Source organism: Cebus imitator, unplaced genomic scaffold, assembly GCF_001604975.1.
Source record: "Cebus imitator isolate Cc_AM_T3 unplaced genomic scaffold, Cebus_imitator-1.0 Scaffold195, whole genome shotgun sequence".
NCBI classification, from domain to species: Eukaryota; Metazoa; Chordata; class Mammalia; order Primates; family Cebidae; genus Cebus; species Cebus imitator.
In genome coordinates this window covers 1,556,772-1,573,097 of record NW_016107510.1, presented here as the reverse complement: position 1 = coordinate 1,573,097, position 16,326 = coordinate 1,556,772, and positions in this window count along the sequence as shown.

Sequence of the window (16,326 nt, the reverse complement as noted above, 5' to 3'; positions counted from 1 at the left end):
GAGAATAAATGTTACAAAAGTAAATATATTTTAATTCTTTAATAAAATTTGGATTCTAAATGAAGCTATGAGCTAATGTTTAAAGTGAAAAAAAATGAAATGTTCTTATTTTTAACTTTTATAGCATTATTATAAAGTCATTGATTTTGTTAGAGTATTTAAGGGTGCTGCAAAATTTTCTTTGATACTACAATTATTTCTCTTTTGAAGTACCTACTATGTCATCATTCATGTCAGTTTTGCTCTTCAATTGTTAAGTGATGGAGTTCTACCAGATTTGAATTTTGTATTGAATTTGTAATTAAACAAACAAAACAATTATATCTAACATTTTATTTAGCAGTTTTATAAAATTTCACATCTTTGTAAGATTTAACATTTCACTCTGAAATTCATTTGACTCACATTTGCATTATATGGCTAAATATAGGAGAGACTGACCTGTAGAAATGAGGCAATGCATGGAAGACAGAATCTGTTGTTACCTGTGGAGCAATGTGTAAATAGAGACTAATTTTATAACTGATCAGTGATTACTTACTGTTTTTATGTATAACATTTGTTTCCATGCACATTTTGTTTCACCGTCAGGACTTGAAAACATTTCCTTGGATAATAAGGATTCCTTTACGTATGTATGTTATAAGTTGAATAATTTTACAAATACTAGTTGAACATCTACTATTTGATATATAAAGATCAAATTGTGTGTGTGTGTGTGTGTGCACGTGTGTGTGTGTATGCTTGACATGATGGTCTTTATATATCAAAATATCTATTAAAATGGAAAGTTCAGACAATGTTAAATCTTTGAAAACCAAATAGAAATTTTCAAAATTGTCATCAGTGTTTAGTAATGTCTCTTTGAGTTTTATCTCTGCCTGTCTATTCCTCAGCTTAGTTAATTAGGAAGCACTTCCTATTTTTATAGCTATTGATACTGATTTTGTAAATATACTGATTGTAATATTAAAATAAGATTAATAATGTTGGCAATGCATAGTGCTTAGGCTTTTGTTTTGCTTAATTTTATAATAAACATATAAGGACATTTAAATATCTCTGATGCTACTAGCAGAAGTTGTTCTATTATACAGAACTTTCCTTTTGTTGTCCTCCACCTAAGTTCAGTTAAAAAGAAAAATAAAATCTTTCAAAATATTTCTATACATGAGCACTTCCTCGTGATCTATAGAATGACACTAAATGAAAAGTAAATGTCATATATTTCATTGCCTTTAAAGATAATAAAGTAAATTTCTAAATAGCTGAATGTCAAATATGTTCTAAGGAGTTTATTGTTTAATTTCTTCTCCATGGCTTGCTTCAAAGATAAAGATATATATGCGTATATGTGTGTGTGTGTGTGTTTGCTCATATAATACAAAGACAATAAACCTGCATTTAAATTTTCCTGACCGACTTCTAAGCCCATTGTTTTAAAAAATAAAAGCTATTTGTAAAATACATGTGATTTTCAAGGAGCATTTTAGATGAAAATGTGTATCAAATAGATTATTATTTGAACTCTAAGCACTGTGTTGCTCATAGCCTTATTTATATATATATATATATCTCCAAAGCAGAACTGATCTTTAAACATGTCCATTTCATTTTCATTGAAACAAGTTCTCTCCACATTCCGGCTAGCTCTTAAGGAATTCACAAAGCAGGTTTCATATTCTGAACAGTCGCTCATAAGTACAGGAAGAGAAGGAAGTCAGTCTTTTCCAGGGCCATGGCCAGCTCCCTAGAGGGCTCTTAATCATGCATATTGACTTTGGTAATTGAGTATTGCATCCATTTATCAGCCACTTTATCATAAAGGAGGGTACCTAAGAAAATGTAGCACAGCATCTATCTGTTGAATGATGTTACTCTTTAAAATAATCTGATATTAATGAATAACAAGAGAAAAACTAGAGAGCTCAGCTTTGCTTTCTGTTTTTGGATGGTAATTTCTGAGTTTTAGACCTCTTCCATCTATATTAATGGAATTAGCATGTAGGAACCTGGGTTTTTCTATGAAGGACTTAGGTAGTGCCTTATCTACTATAACACGACATGTATGTGTATATATATATATATATATATATATATATATATATCTCCATGACACTTGAAAACTGTGTCCCTAAACAAACAAACGAATTAACGTTCTATTCTCAATAGACTCATTTGAAAGATAGAGCCTGTTCACAGAGCAGTAAGAAGACAATGGAGAATATAAGCAAAGAGAAGAGGCATTTTATAGCTAATTGTTATCAGTTGTATATAATACATTTTACAGAAATAAGAAAAAAAATGTATTTTCTCACTCTAACAAACTTACCTTCCTTCCATTTTGCCCCACCCGTCACTTACCCTCTTTCAGAATATGCTTCGTCACAAGGAGATACAGCAGATGGGGTTTGAAAACACCATCTGTGTGGATTGTGGGAAAATGGCAGCAGTGGTAGGGCATCATTTTTGAATTTCTTGAACTCCTGCATAAATTCAGAAAAAAGGAGCTATATGGCAAAGTCAAAAAGCCATGGACACTTACGACAAAACTAGCTACAAGTTATTCCCATAAACCTTGAGATACAAGTCATAAGGACAAGCCACCGATGGTTACAAAACATTTGGTATCAGAAAACAGAAAAGTGCAATGGGGAATACTATGGACCTGAAAACAAGAGAACCCCTAAAATAGCCAAGAGGAATTTCTAGAATGATTGGTGGGCTAATTTGCAAATGGCCACTGAAACTGAAGGGATTTTACTTAGTCCCATAGTCAGTAAGTACATGGGGCCTTCAGCAATTACTGGACAGGGCTCAGTCAGTTTAAGGTTTGGGAACTCTCAAAACTTGACCACATGGGGCTCCATGCTAAGACATGGCACTCAGATAAACTGCTAGATTTAGAATAAGTACTGAGCAGGAGGGACGACAGAGATAGAGAAAAGAGATACAGATGGAGAGAGAACAGAGGCAAGAAACTTAGAAAACAAGCTGCTGTATTTTTTAACTATATGAAAACAAAAGAAGATTAATATCTATGAACATAGAAAAACTACCTTAAATTTACTTTTAAAACATTCAGGAAGACAAGGCGGTGGCTCATTCCTGTAATCCCAGCACTTTGGGAGGCTGAGGCGGGTGGATCATGAGGTCAGGAGTTCAAGACCAGCCTGATCAACATGGTGAGAGCCCATCTCTACTAAAAATACAAAGATTAGCCAGGTGTGGTAGCATGTACCTACAGCTACTCAGGAGGCAGAGGCAGGAGAATCACTTGAACCCAGGAAGTGGAGGTTGCAGTGAGCCAAGACTCTGCCACTGTGCCTCAGCCTGGGCAACAGAACGAGACTCTGTCACACACACACACACACACACACACACACACACACACGTCAGGAAAACTAATTTCACTAATTTATTATCTATCTTCAAAGAAAAATACTAAAGCAAAGAATAAGAATAAACACCAAAACCTATACATTAACAAAACTTTCCTGAATTAATAGATCTAGTTGTTAAGGATTCACAGCTTCTAACATCACTAGGAGAGAGTATTCATTTTATTCTTCCTGATGTAAGAGCACAATACCGCAACCATTGTCAAATATATATCATTTATAATGTCTTTTCATTTATGTTCTAAAATTTATATTTATCATAGCATTAAATTCTGAATTTATAATGCCAGTATATTTTCTAATATACTTTAAATAATTCATTTTTTTAAGTTTGTCAACATGCTATGTAAAACCAAATAGCGTACTACTTGAGATAGAGTGCTACACTTTGAAAAATTAGCAAGGGTTCCATAAACATTGGGTTATTGTGATAGAGGCTGGGAAGTGGTTATAAATGAGTAAGTTCAAAACTATCCCTAATAGTGAGAATATGCAGTGTTTGATCTTCTGGGGGAAAAACAAACAAACAAACAAAAAAACTATCCCTAATAACAGAAAACCCATATCAGAGTTAATGTCATAGATAGTGAGTCAGAAAATACATCCTGAAATGCAAAAGTTAGCATGAAAATGCTGACAGTGAAAGATTACTCTATTCATGTAAATGCAAACTAATCGATCACTTATCCCTTTCCCTGGTCTTTGACATTGTGTAGTAAAGGTGAATGGTTTATGCTGAAGTCTGGTAGTATTAGCTCTCTAGCTTTGTGTCAATTTCCATTGTGCCAGATGAATATATTGTATGCAATATTCACTTACAAAGTATTTCAAAGAATTTGTTTTTCTATTCCAGAATAAGTGCTTAACATTGCAGTGGTAGAAATGTAGATGTTGCTATTAATAGATGCTAGCATATGCCACTTTCTTACCCAATTAATAGGTGAATATGTAATCATTTGTCAAGCAGTAGCCTTTGCCAAGCTAACACTTTCATCACCAATAATTTTGCATAATTAGGCTATGAATAGTTCTTTTGTTGCATTAGGACAATGACTAAAGTGTAAGGGTATATGAATATATACACACACACACACAGAGACACAATTCTGTCACTGAAATTAGTCCTAAACAAGAAGGAATAAAAGACAACTGGTTAGCAAAGTGTGTTTCTGGAAAGAAAATTGTCATGTCTCTCTAGAATTCCTAATAATGAAGATAATAAATGCTAGATATAGAAAGTCACAGACTTTAGACTTCAGAGAATAGACAGTGTCAATAAAAAGTAACTTAAATAAGGTCAAAGTCTTCTGGCCCCCAAATATAGAGTAAACTAACAGAGTACTATGCATAACAGCTAAGGCCATGGCTTTACTGTAAGAGAAAACAGGGCAAAATTATTTTTTTTCCCCTCAGCAGCTGGCACTTTTGCAAATCCCTGATTATTGGAATTGCTGGGACTGTAGCACTTGGCTAGGTTATAAAGTGAATTGTTTAAAGACATTCAATTTAAAATATGTGTATCTCTTTTTTTAACTTCTTTTCCACCGTAGCTAAATTTTTCTTCCATTTCTGAATCTTCTCTCTATGGAAATCTAGAAGAAATTAAGTCTTCACACATTGCTCCCAAATTCTACAGTTAGCTTACTTATCTGTTCCCTTTTCTCTATCTCTGGGCACCACGTTAGGCATCTATACAGCAATGTTTGCAACGGCAAGGTGTGAATTATATATGAAATTTAAAAGGCCTCTCCACACTGAGGAGAAATAGGTGCTCCAGGTAATTACCACTCATGGGTACCGGGAAGCACATCTACACTATGGAGATAAGAGTGGCTTTCTGGAAGTTCAAAGTGGAGCAGAGCTTTTCTTCATCTAAAAGCATGACCTTAGTCTACTTTCATTATAGCCTAACAGCATTTGACTTCATTTTCTTCTCTAATGTACATCTCCTCTAGTGTCTAGGGCTGTTGTGTAAAGTTATTCTTTCTTCCTGAGAAGATTCTCTCTCTCCATTACCACTTCTTGGAAAGTACCTTCTTGTCATTAAGGTGTTAAATATTTCTTAAATAATCTTATTATCCTAAATCAAATTAACTTCCCTTCTTCATATACTCCTGAATTCTACATTTCTGGCTTTGAACAATTTATTAAAATTGTAATTCACTAATTCTTGGTATAACTTTTAATTTCACGTATTTTGCCTCTGTCAGAGAGTAAATGTCATGCAGGCACCAAGTTAGTCCTATTTAACACCAGAACTACGACAGAAGCTCAACAAGTATTTTTTAAAGAACAAATAAATTTACTATGGGAGGCCGAGGCGGATGGATCATGAGGTCAAGAGATCGAGACCATCCTGGTCAACATGGTGAAACCCCGTCTCTACTAAAAATACAAAAAATTAGCTGGGCATGGTGGCGCATGCCTGTAATCCCAGCGACTCAGGAGGCTGGGACAGGAGAATTGCCTGAACCCGGGAGGCGGAGGTTGCGGTGAGCCGAGATCGCGCCATTGCACTCCAGCCTGGGTAACAAGAGCGAAACTCTGTCTCAAAAAAAAAAAAAAAAAAAAGAACAAATAATTAACTGATATTCACCAGCTCAGTGATAGATAGGAAACTTCTTCATTGGCAGAGGTATTGCTACAAGAACTTAAAGCAGAGTACAGCAGAAAGAGCATTTGATTTGGAATCAGAACATTTTGGTTCAAATGCTGACTCTGTCAATTTTTGGCTGAGTCAGAAATAAGACACCCTAAAGGTTAGGTCCTCCATTTGTAATGTGAAGACACTTTTCTCAGAGGGCTTTCTTTAAAAACTATGTAGGTATTCAAAAAGTAGACAAGGGCTCTTTAGAATTAAAATAAAAAGATGATAGTACAGTATTTTCCATACAGGCAGCAACCTGAAGAGATTGGTAAATATTTCTTAACATCCCAAATTGAATTGATGAAAATATAGTAGAAAATAATTCATTTTTGCTGATCTAAAAACTTTGATTCAAATGCTAAACAAAGTGATTTAGTAATAGTTACAAAACCTTCAAATTTCACAATAATTTGGCATTGTATTTAACAAGAGTCCAAAAAGAATGCTGCTAATATTCAGGAGGTTTCTGAGCTTCTTGTCTTCTCTGCTTGCTATGCACCATGTCCATGTTGAAGGCTAGAAGTTAAAATTTGGTCTTATCTAAGATAAAACGGCAAATTCCATCCATTTCAAGAAACAATTACTGAGTATTGTCTTATGCATAACTGTGTGTAAGGTGCTTGAGAAGACAGTAAAAAAGTGCAACACCTACTACCTTTAAAAGAATCTGTGAAAGAGATACAGAGATGGCAATGAGACAGGTTTTTACTCCTTGCCGTGCAAGGTAATGAACTCAGTCCTGCCCATCAGAGAAGTCTCAGAGGACTCATGCTGCCTCTGGAAGCAAAGCACTATAATGGCATTGGTGGAAATCATGGAATATTGGGCTCCTTGCTCTAGAGAGTGATTCTATTGTTCTTTTCAGTCTGTTCTTCATCAGAATTTACTTTTCCAATCTCACTTTATCACAAGATGCTATTTAAAGATGGCTTATTGGTTCAGCTAAAAGAAGATTACAAAATGGTGACTCATGGACCAAACACTGGAAGTTCTGTCTGGCTTGACTCTGGAGTGTTAAAAATAAATAAATTTGATAGGCAGGAAACACACTGTCAAGTTCACTACATTTCCTGCTATCCTCTAACACATCTGGCCACAGCTTTACATTTATGTTTCCTGTCTTGCCCCTAACACAATTATTGCTTTTGCTAAGAAATAGCTTCAGTTTTTTCAGTGACTATTAAGCATGGAGAACCATAGTCAAAGGGGGAGGGCGACTGAAAGGTAGAAGTAAAATTTCAGTGGACAGTGAATTTTTGATTAGAAATATTTTTCACTTGAAATATATGTTTATACTTAAACATTACATCAAAATAGCTAACTACCTATTACCACAACTAGCCAGGTCTATAGAAATATTATATGAAAATCAGAATGAATAGGCTATAGATAATTAGTCAATATTAGAAGTTTAGACTCATTGGTGTCTGGAAGATTTATGCAAGTAATATATACTTTACATTTATAAACCACTTTGCAACTCATAAAGTATATGCATATGTCTTTTCTCATTTGTTCTTGATATTTTGATAAAAATTTATGTAAAGACTTTAAAAGAAATTTACAAATATGTATCTTCAACCTAAAATGGATATTTGTTATTTTGGCATATTTAATATATATTTATTTTACAAAGTTTAATATTTTTTTATTTTAACAACCACCATTTAGAAATAAGTGAGTATTTCAGATAATTAATATTAAGTAGGAATCACAAATATGGCTGTATAATCAAAGGGCAGGATTATTATTGTTAGATGAAGACCCTAAGAGAGTTCCAGATCAGCATCTGGCTACAGTTCCCTGGTAATTTGTAAAATATCTTAGGAGTCATAAGGTCCGAGGAGGCCTGGAAACAGTGCTTACCATGGTCACGTCAAGGGTGCAAGCCAGGTAATGAACTCTGGGAATAAAATTGAGAAAAGGTTGCTGCTTAGTATTTTCAACTTCTAATCTTTCTATGGCCTATCTTCAAATATTGATGGGAAAATAAAATCGTTATATTGGGTAGAAGGAGTCTTCACAATTGATCCAAGCAGAAAAGCCTAGAGAGCAGGAACTCCACGCACACATGGTGAAGGCAAGCTGAGTGTAGACAAGGTATCTAGGTGAGGATCACCTTGATATTCTATCACGAGGTTTATGAAACATTATGAGTGATGACAGCTCTCAGTATGCATTGGTGTTTCTCCAGTTGCTCTGTCCTGATGTGCACCATTGTCATTCTAATATGTCTCATTACACTCTCCTATGTTGAATCTCCAGTTAATGTATTACTTAACCTCTTTTTTATAAGTTTCTTTTATCATTTGCAGAGATAATACTTTATTGCAGGGTGGGGAGGTCAGATTTCTGAAAATGTCTTTATGCTATTCTTTATTGTTTTTTTTCTGCCTGGATATAGAATTGGAACTATTTTTCCTTCAGAATTTTGATGTCTTTCTCTCTCCCTCTGAAAGCTTATAAAATTTCTTTTGTTCCTAGTATGTTGAAATTTCACAATGATAGGCCTTGGTATGGACCTGTTTTCATCCATTGAGACTGGTGTGTCCTTAGTATATCTTTTAGTCACTCAGTTCTGGGAAATATTCTCGAATTATTTTGTTCTTTATTTTGTACCACCTCGTTTCTGTCCCTTTTCCTGGAATTCCTATTATATAGATCTTGGACCACCTGTATTTATAAACTAATTTTGTTACTTTGTTCACTCCCATTTTTAATTTCTCTATTGATTCTGGGATATTTTCTCAAATTTATTTTCTAATATTTCTATTTTTAATAGCTGTTTTCACCTATTATGTTTGTAAATTATGAGTTCTTGTTTTTTCTCCGAATATTTTCTCTAGCATTATATTATATTTTATACAGATATACTCTCTTATTGCTATGAGAACATTAACACTTGACTTTTTTTTTTTTAATTTTCATCTGCCTACATTGATTTCTGTTCTCTCAAGTCACTTCAACATTTATATGTTTTGGTCCCTATCTTTCATGTTAGAAGCTTTCATTGGCTCTTCAGAAAATATTTTTAGAAAAAAATTTAAAAACCGCAACAGTAAGAAAATATAATACATAATATATGGAAACATATGTGTATATATATATTTATGATATATCTACATATGAGATATGTATGTGTGTGTGTGTGTGTATATATATATATATATATATATGATATATATACATATGGAAAAGATGCTCAACCCCTTAGTCATTGAAACCAAAATGAGATACCACTGCACACCCAATATAATGACCAAATATAAAAAGATTGACATGGACAATCTACTTCAAGAGGGTATGGAGATAATCCACTCTAATCCTAGTAATACATGTATTTTTGAAAATGATTTGGCAGTTTCTTAAAATTTTAAACATGCATCTACTATGTGTTCCAGACACTCCACTCCTAAGTTTGTAACGAACAGAAACATATGCCAATATTTATATCAAGATTTTTATAAAATTCTTCAAGAAACTTCTATTGTAATAGCCAAAAACTGGAAAGAATCCAAATATTCATCAGTGTCTAAGCAGATAAATTTTGATACATCTATACAATGAAATACTGCTCAGCAATGGAAAGAATTAACTATTGATACCAAACTGTTAGCAACAGGTTTGGTGTGTCTCTTATTCTGAGTGAAGTAAGCCAGACAGACTAGGAGTACATATTGTATTACTCCATTCGTATACAATGCTTGACAATCCAAACTAGTCTCTAATGATAGAAAGAAGATCATTGGCCTCCTAGAATGTGAAGGGGTCTGAGGAAAACAATACAAAGTAGAGGAAATTTTGGGGAATGATCACTTTTTTTAACATGCATATTCAAAACACCAAATTATTTCTTTAAACATGAAAGTTTTGTATGCAAAACCTATCTCCATAGAGTTGTTTAAAATAAAAAATTCTTTATAAACTCGGGCCTCTACCCTAGCTCTTAATGTCTTCATATCTAATTCTGTACCAATATAATGCTGCTTTAATTATTATTACTTATGTTTTAATATTTGCTAAGGCAGACCCCCTACTAGACATTGTGGTTATTTCTAGATGTTATATATTCACTTCAAATTTTAAATTAAATTATTAGGTTGGTGCAGAAGTCATTGCAGTTTTTGCTATTAAAGGAATGGCAAAAACCACAATGACTTTTGCACCAACTTAATATGTACATTAAATATCCTGGAGGGATTGAAAATTAAAAAAAATTATTATACTTTAAGTTTTGGGATACATGTGCAGAACGTGCAGGTTTGTTACATAGGCATACACGTGCCATGGTGGTTTGTGGCACTCATCAACCCATTATCTACATTAGGCATTTCTCCTAATGCTATCCCTCCCTTAGTCCCCGCCCACCTACAGGCCCCGGTGTGTGATGTTCCCCTCCCTGTGTTCTCATTGTTCAACTCCCACTTATCAGAGAGAGCATGCAGTGTTTGGTTTTCTGTTCTTGCGTTAGTTTGCTGAAAATGGTGGTTTCCAGCTTCATCCATGTCCCTGCAAAGGACATGAACTCATTGACAATCTTATGGTCATGAATTTTCTTATCCATAACAAGATTTTTACTACCTGTTTTGGTATTCATGCATATCTTTCACAAATATTTCAAAAATTATTATTCTATAATGGTTTTACTTTTATTAGATTCTTGGATATCATAAAGGTTTTTCTGATATTTTAAATATTTTTTCTCACTCTACCCTTTTTTGTTTTATTATTGTGCTGTTTTTTCCAATTGGCATTTGCATATTGATCTAAATTTTAGCAATAATAACAAACTGTAATAATGGTTATGATAATTTCCTGGCAGATAAACAATCATAACATGAGAAACTAAAGATAGTAATAAAGTTTGCTTGACAGGTTTTCCACTTTTTATAGTATATGGAAGGGTCATAATATATAAGGATTATCTGTGCCTTGGAGGTTCGGCCACAGTTATAATTATTATCATAAGATGTATTTTGAGACATTGGGAATTGATTATTTTAGCTGTAGATTCTTTATAGTATTTTATTTTTTTCTTCTGTCATTTTGGATACTTTTTTCCTCTAGGGAAAAAAGATTAATTTTACCTATACTTTTAAGCTTTCTTCTGATAAAAATGTTTCCACTCTAAATTTCTAAAAAACAAAGAAACCCCAAAGACGTAATTTGTCAGCATTAACCTCAGTAGAAACAGATATTTAAAATCTTGTCTTAATTCTCTTAATCTTTTAAACAAAATGGCTTTTTTTTGACTAAGTAATTTTAACATTTATTTAATGTTCTGTTATTTTACAGTTATTTTCAGATTCTTGAATTAAGTATTCACTTTTTTACCCTCTTTTAAAATGAATACAATTCATTACACTATGTACAATGAATGCGAATTTTACTAGGTAAATATGCAAGGGATAATCTGAAAACAGATTTATAGCATCATTTGGCCATTTTTGTTTGTTTGTTTTTGGAATTAATATTTCAGTTTTACAATTGGGAGACTTACTGTGAAAAGTTCAATGGCTTTCCTGCTGATGCTCACATATTCGTGAATATTCAAACAGAAAACAGGACTATAATCATTCACTCACTGACTGGTCTACCAGTGCTCCAAATATGAGTGTGCACTGTGAACACAATTTGGCCCAACAGCACATTTTCTAGGCAAGTCCATGCCTGAAAATATCCTTTAGAAATTCAATCACAGCTCTTGAGGTTTTGTTCTGTTTTGTTTCTGAGCGAGGGCTTCACTATGAAAAATGTTTTTCAGGGTTTATTTGTCCTTGAATCTTAGGTGAAGTATGTCGAGGAATATAATTAATTTTCTTTCTAGGAAAAGGTGGGCCATGGTTATCATGGAGTGTCCAGTTGTCTGTCTATCTTCTGGGTCTTCGAATCTACAATATCCAGGTTCACCCTGAGAACTAGATAATTAGATACCAACAGTTTGGGACCAAGGGTCAGGATGGCATTATGAGTTTAGGCTTGAACTTCTCCATTAACTCCAAGCATAGCAGTCAAAGAATATTTTTAAAGAATAGCAAAATGACTGAACTCAAAATGTTGAAGAATAGCAAAATGTTGTAAAGAATAGCAAAATTTTAAAGAATAGCAAATTGTTGTAAACTCAAAAGAAGAGAAATATCTCTCCAGACTAGAAAGGGAACAAAAAGTCACAGTGATAAGTTGGTGATCAGAGACTGGAGCCAGGCCCGCTGGTTCTGAGTCTAGAGGAAGCTAGGATTTGTTTCCCACAGAGTAATGAGAGCTAAAGCTCAGTGTGCATAGCAGGAGACCACAGTCAAGTGAATTGCATGAAACTTGGGGCAGGTACAGGACTCACTAGCCTATAAAATATGGTTGAAAGAAAATTATGGCTGCCCCTGGGGTACAGCTTATGTAAAGTATATACCTGCAATTTTAAAGGATGCCGACCAAGATCTAAAATTAATCCACCCTACATTTAGTGACTGATTTTGAGACTGGTCTATCATCAAGAGAGAACTGAAATTATGAGCCTTTATGAAACTGGTCTTGGGGTAGAGTTCCCTTGGGAAACAGGCCGTTTCTCTGAAAGAAGGTGAGATTTATGTGGCAAACAGAAAACAGATTGGAGTAGGAGGGATGGAAGGAAGCTTGATTTAGGGAGTGAGGCTCTGCGCCTTTACTCCAGGCAGAGTCTCAGGAAGGTGATATGCTCCCACACAGGAAATTGTTGTGAAATCCATTTGGCAGGTGAGTTTTTAGACAGGTTGCAGATATTTCCAAGCCCCTATCTAAATAATGGACACAGCAGAGAATATATTTCAGACTCAGAGACCAGAAGACAAAAGTGAGTTTAAGACCAATGATAGATGATCATTTCGGATGAAGGGCATCTTGGGGAATAATGATGAACAGTGTCCTCTCCATTTCCTCCTGTCCTCACCACACACCCAATCTTGGAATTAAGTAAGCTCCTTAGGCACAATCTCATAAGAAAAGGAGGCTTCAGTTTTATTCACATTATTTTCTGCTGCTCTGATAAATTGTGAATTTAAAATAGAAATTATGTTGAACTACAGAAATATGTTATCCATGTTGCCTACAAGGTTAATACCTTATTCTAATCCAAACAAGTCAAACAAGTAAAATATGTTACTGTACTATTATGAAGTTAATAAAATGAACAGGTAAGGCTGATGATCTAACCACTCAGGACTACTAGGGGGCAGCTATGCCATTCAAACCCACTCCAGTCCTGGCAGGGATTTGTCATCATTGCTTGATGATGGTTGCTCTGGCTTTAACCTTGATGAGAATATCTCTGGTCCTCTATCTGGCTGAGATTTCTGAAGGGGCAACATTGACAGCAATTCCATTTTCATCCTCAGTGGAGGGTCCCTCTTTGTTGTAGCACAGAATCATATTTTTCGCATCTCGTTTCCAAAGAAGGCAGAAGTTTCTTTCAGATTAGCCCTTCTTTCATCTTTCCTGAGATGGTATAAGAATAATTGATTTATATCAAAATTTGTGTTATTGTAGCCATTTTTCTCAGTACAAAAACAGCACTTTAAAAGTTATAGATGGGGTATAACTGAGACCTTTCTCTTCTAAATCCTTTATCACCCTAGGTATAAAAAGAGATACCCAGTATGAAACCCCCAAAGGGTTGATGATTTCCTGAAGTGTCTTTACCAAGTAATTTTAGTAAAAAGGCGGCAGTAGTACCCATTAGACTTGACACAGTTTTTCACTCTCCCCCTCTCAGCCTAAATCCAGAATCCCTTCTGCCTATGTTCAAATTTGCCTGGAAAGAGAGACTGGGCTCCTAAGGACCAGAGCTCTTGTGATATTACTTTGCCAGATATAATTTAACAAACCAAAAAACAAAATGGGAAACAAAGGATCTCTGTAAGATTATTAAAATCATGAATCATTTTATATTTCCATTTTCCATTTCATAGTATTATGCTCAAATCATTAATTGAAAACATATTGTTGAAATATGTTAGAAGCTAAAATATTAAAATAAAAATTACCTAGAGTTCTTCCTTTTTCTTGTGATGTTAAGTCACCATTGGAAAAATACTTTTTATTTTAACTCCGTATTCTGGGGAAAAAAGACAGTAGTATATTTCTAAGACGTGAGTACATGTATGTGTGTATAGGAGAGAGGAACATAAATATTTTGTGTTTCAGTCTGACAGAAAAAAAAATTAGCACAATTGGTCAGAAACATAGGGAATGAAGACTGATGCTCGGAGTTGGGGGGCTATTGTCAAAGCTCTTGCTTCCCAAGACTGTCAGGTAGAGAGCTGGGTATGATGCATTTGAATTGTCCAGGTGAACCTGGGCATGTCAGCAGTGACAATGAGTGCCTGAAGACCAGAAGTTTGTCTCCAAATGTTCTTGATTATATCAACTCCAGGGCACTTAGACAATCCTGGAAAGGAAGAGATGTTCACTAAGAGTGACTAGTATGGATAAATTGTCAACTTTGGTAAGGAAGAGCACAGAGCTAAATAAAGGAAAATTGATTTTGATTTAGACTTAGAAAAATAATGCAACATAAGCATTTGTGCACATTCATACCTAAGAAAACTCCCAGGTTTCATAGCTATATATTTCATCTGTATGAAGTATTCATTTCTCAACTCTCAGTTCCCTGGAAAAATTGGGACTTTTTTTGAGCTTAACATTTTATCCCTAACTTAACCTCCTTTGTTCGTGTTTACTTTTATTTCTGAAGCAATATTTCTGCAGACTCTTTGAGATCCTCATCTTTCTTAAAAATCTCTGAGTTCTTAAAATTGAGTTTAAAACCATGGAGAGTGGTGGTTTGTTCATAGTCCCTTCTCTGCTAAAATTTTTGAATACTGTTATTTAGAAATGATTACTGCTATGGTCCAAATAAGACCCTCCACCACCAAATTCATAGGTGAAACTTAGTAATATGATAGTATTAAGAGGTGGAGCCATTCGGAGTTGATTCAATTATGAAAGCAGAATCTTCATGAATGGGATTAATGATCATAGGAAAAAAGATCCTGGGAACTGTTAGCTCCTTCTGCCTTGTGAAGATGCAGCAAGAGACACCATTTATGAAGTAGAGAATGAGCTTTCACCAGACACTGAATCTGCTGGTGTTTTAATCTTGAAATTCACAGCCTACAGAACTGTAAGCAATAAATTTCTGTTGTTTATAAATTACCCAGTTGAAGAATTTTTTTTTATAGTGGCAGGAATGAACAAGATAGAATTCATGACCTGAAACTGTGAAACTCGTAGAGGAAAACACAGGGGGAAAGCTTCATGTTATTAGGCTTGGCAATGGTTCCTTAGCTATGACACCAAAAGCACAAGCAACAAAAGTAAAAATAGACAAGTGGGACTATATCAAACTAAAAGACTTCTGCACAGCAAAGGAAATAATTAACAGAGTGAAAAGGCAACTTATGGAATGGGAGAAAATATTTGCAAACCATCTATCTGGTAAGGGGTTAATATCCAAAGTATATAAGAAACTTCTATGATTTAATAGAAAAAAAGATTATCCAATTAAAAATGGGCAAATAATTTAAATAGAAAATTCTCCAGGGAGGACATAGAAATTGCCAACAGGTATATGAAAAGATGCTCATTTCACTAATCCTCAGGGAAATGCAAATCAAAATCAGAATGAGATATCACCACAAATCTGTAAGATAACTATTATTAACAAAAACAAAAGATAACAAGTATTGGCAAGAATGTGGAGAAACTGGAACCTTTATACACTGATGGTGGGAATGTAAAATGGTACAGCAGCTATTTTTGGACTGTACTTCAACAGTATGGAGCTTTTAAAAAATTAAAAATAGAACTACATATGATCCAGCAATCCCACTTCCGGGTATTTATAGAAAAGAATTGGCCAGGCGCAGTGGTTCATGCCTGTAATCCCAGCACTTTGGGAGGCTGAGGCTGGCGGATCACCTGATGTCAGGAGTTCCAAGACCAGCCTGACCAACATGGAGAAACCCCATCTCTACTAAAAATGGAAAATTAGCCAGGTGTGGTGGCACATACCTGCAATCCCAGCTACTAGGCAGGCAGATCACTTGGTCAGGAGATCGAGACCATCCTGGCTAACATGGTGAAATCCCGTCTCTACTGAAAATACAAAAAATTAGCTAGGTGTGGTGGCACGCACCTGTAGTCCCAGCTACTCAGGAGGCTGAGGCAGGAGGATCTCTTGAACCTGGGAGGTGAAAGTTTCAGTGAACCAAGATCATGCCACAGCACTCCAGCCTGGGTGACAGT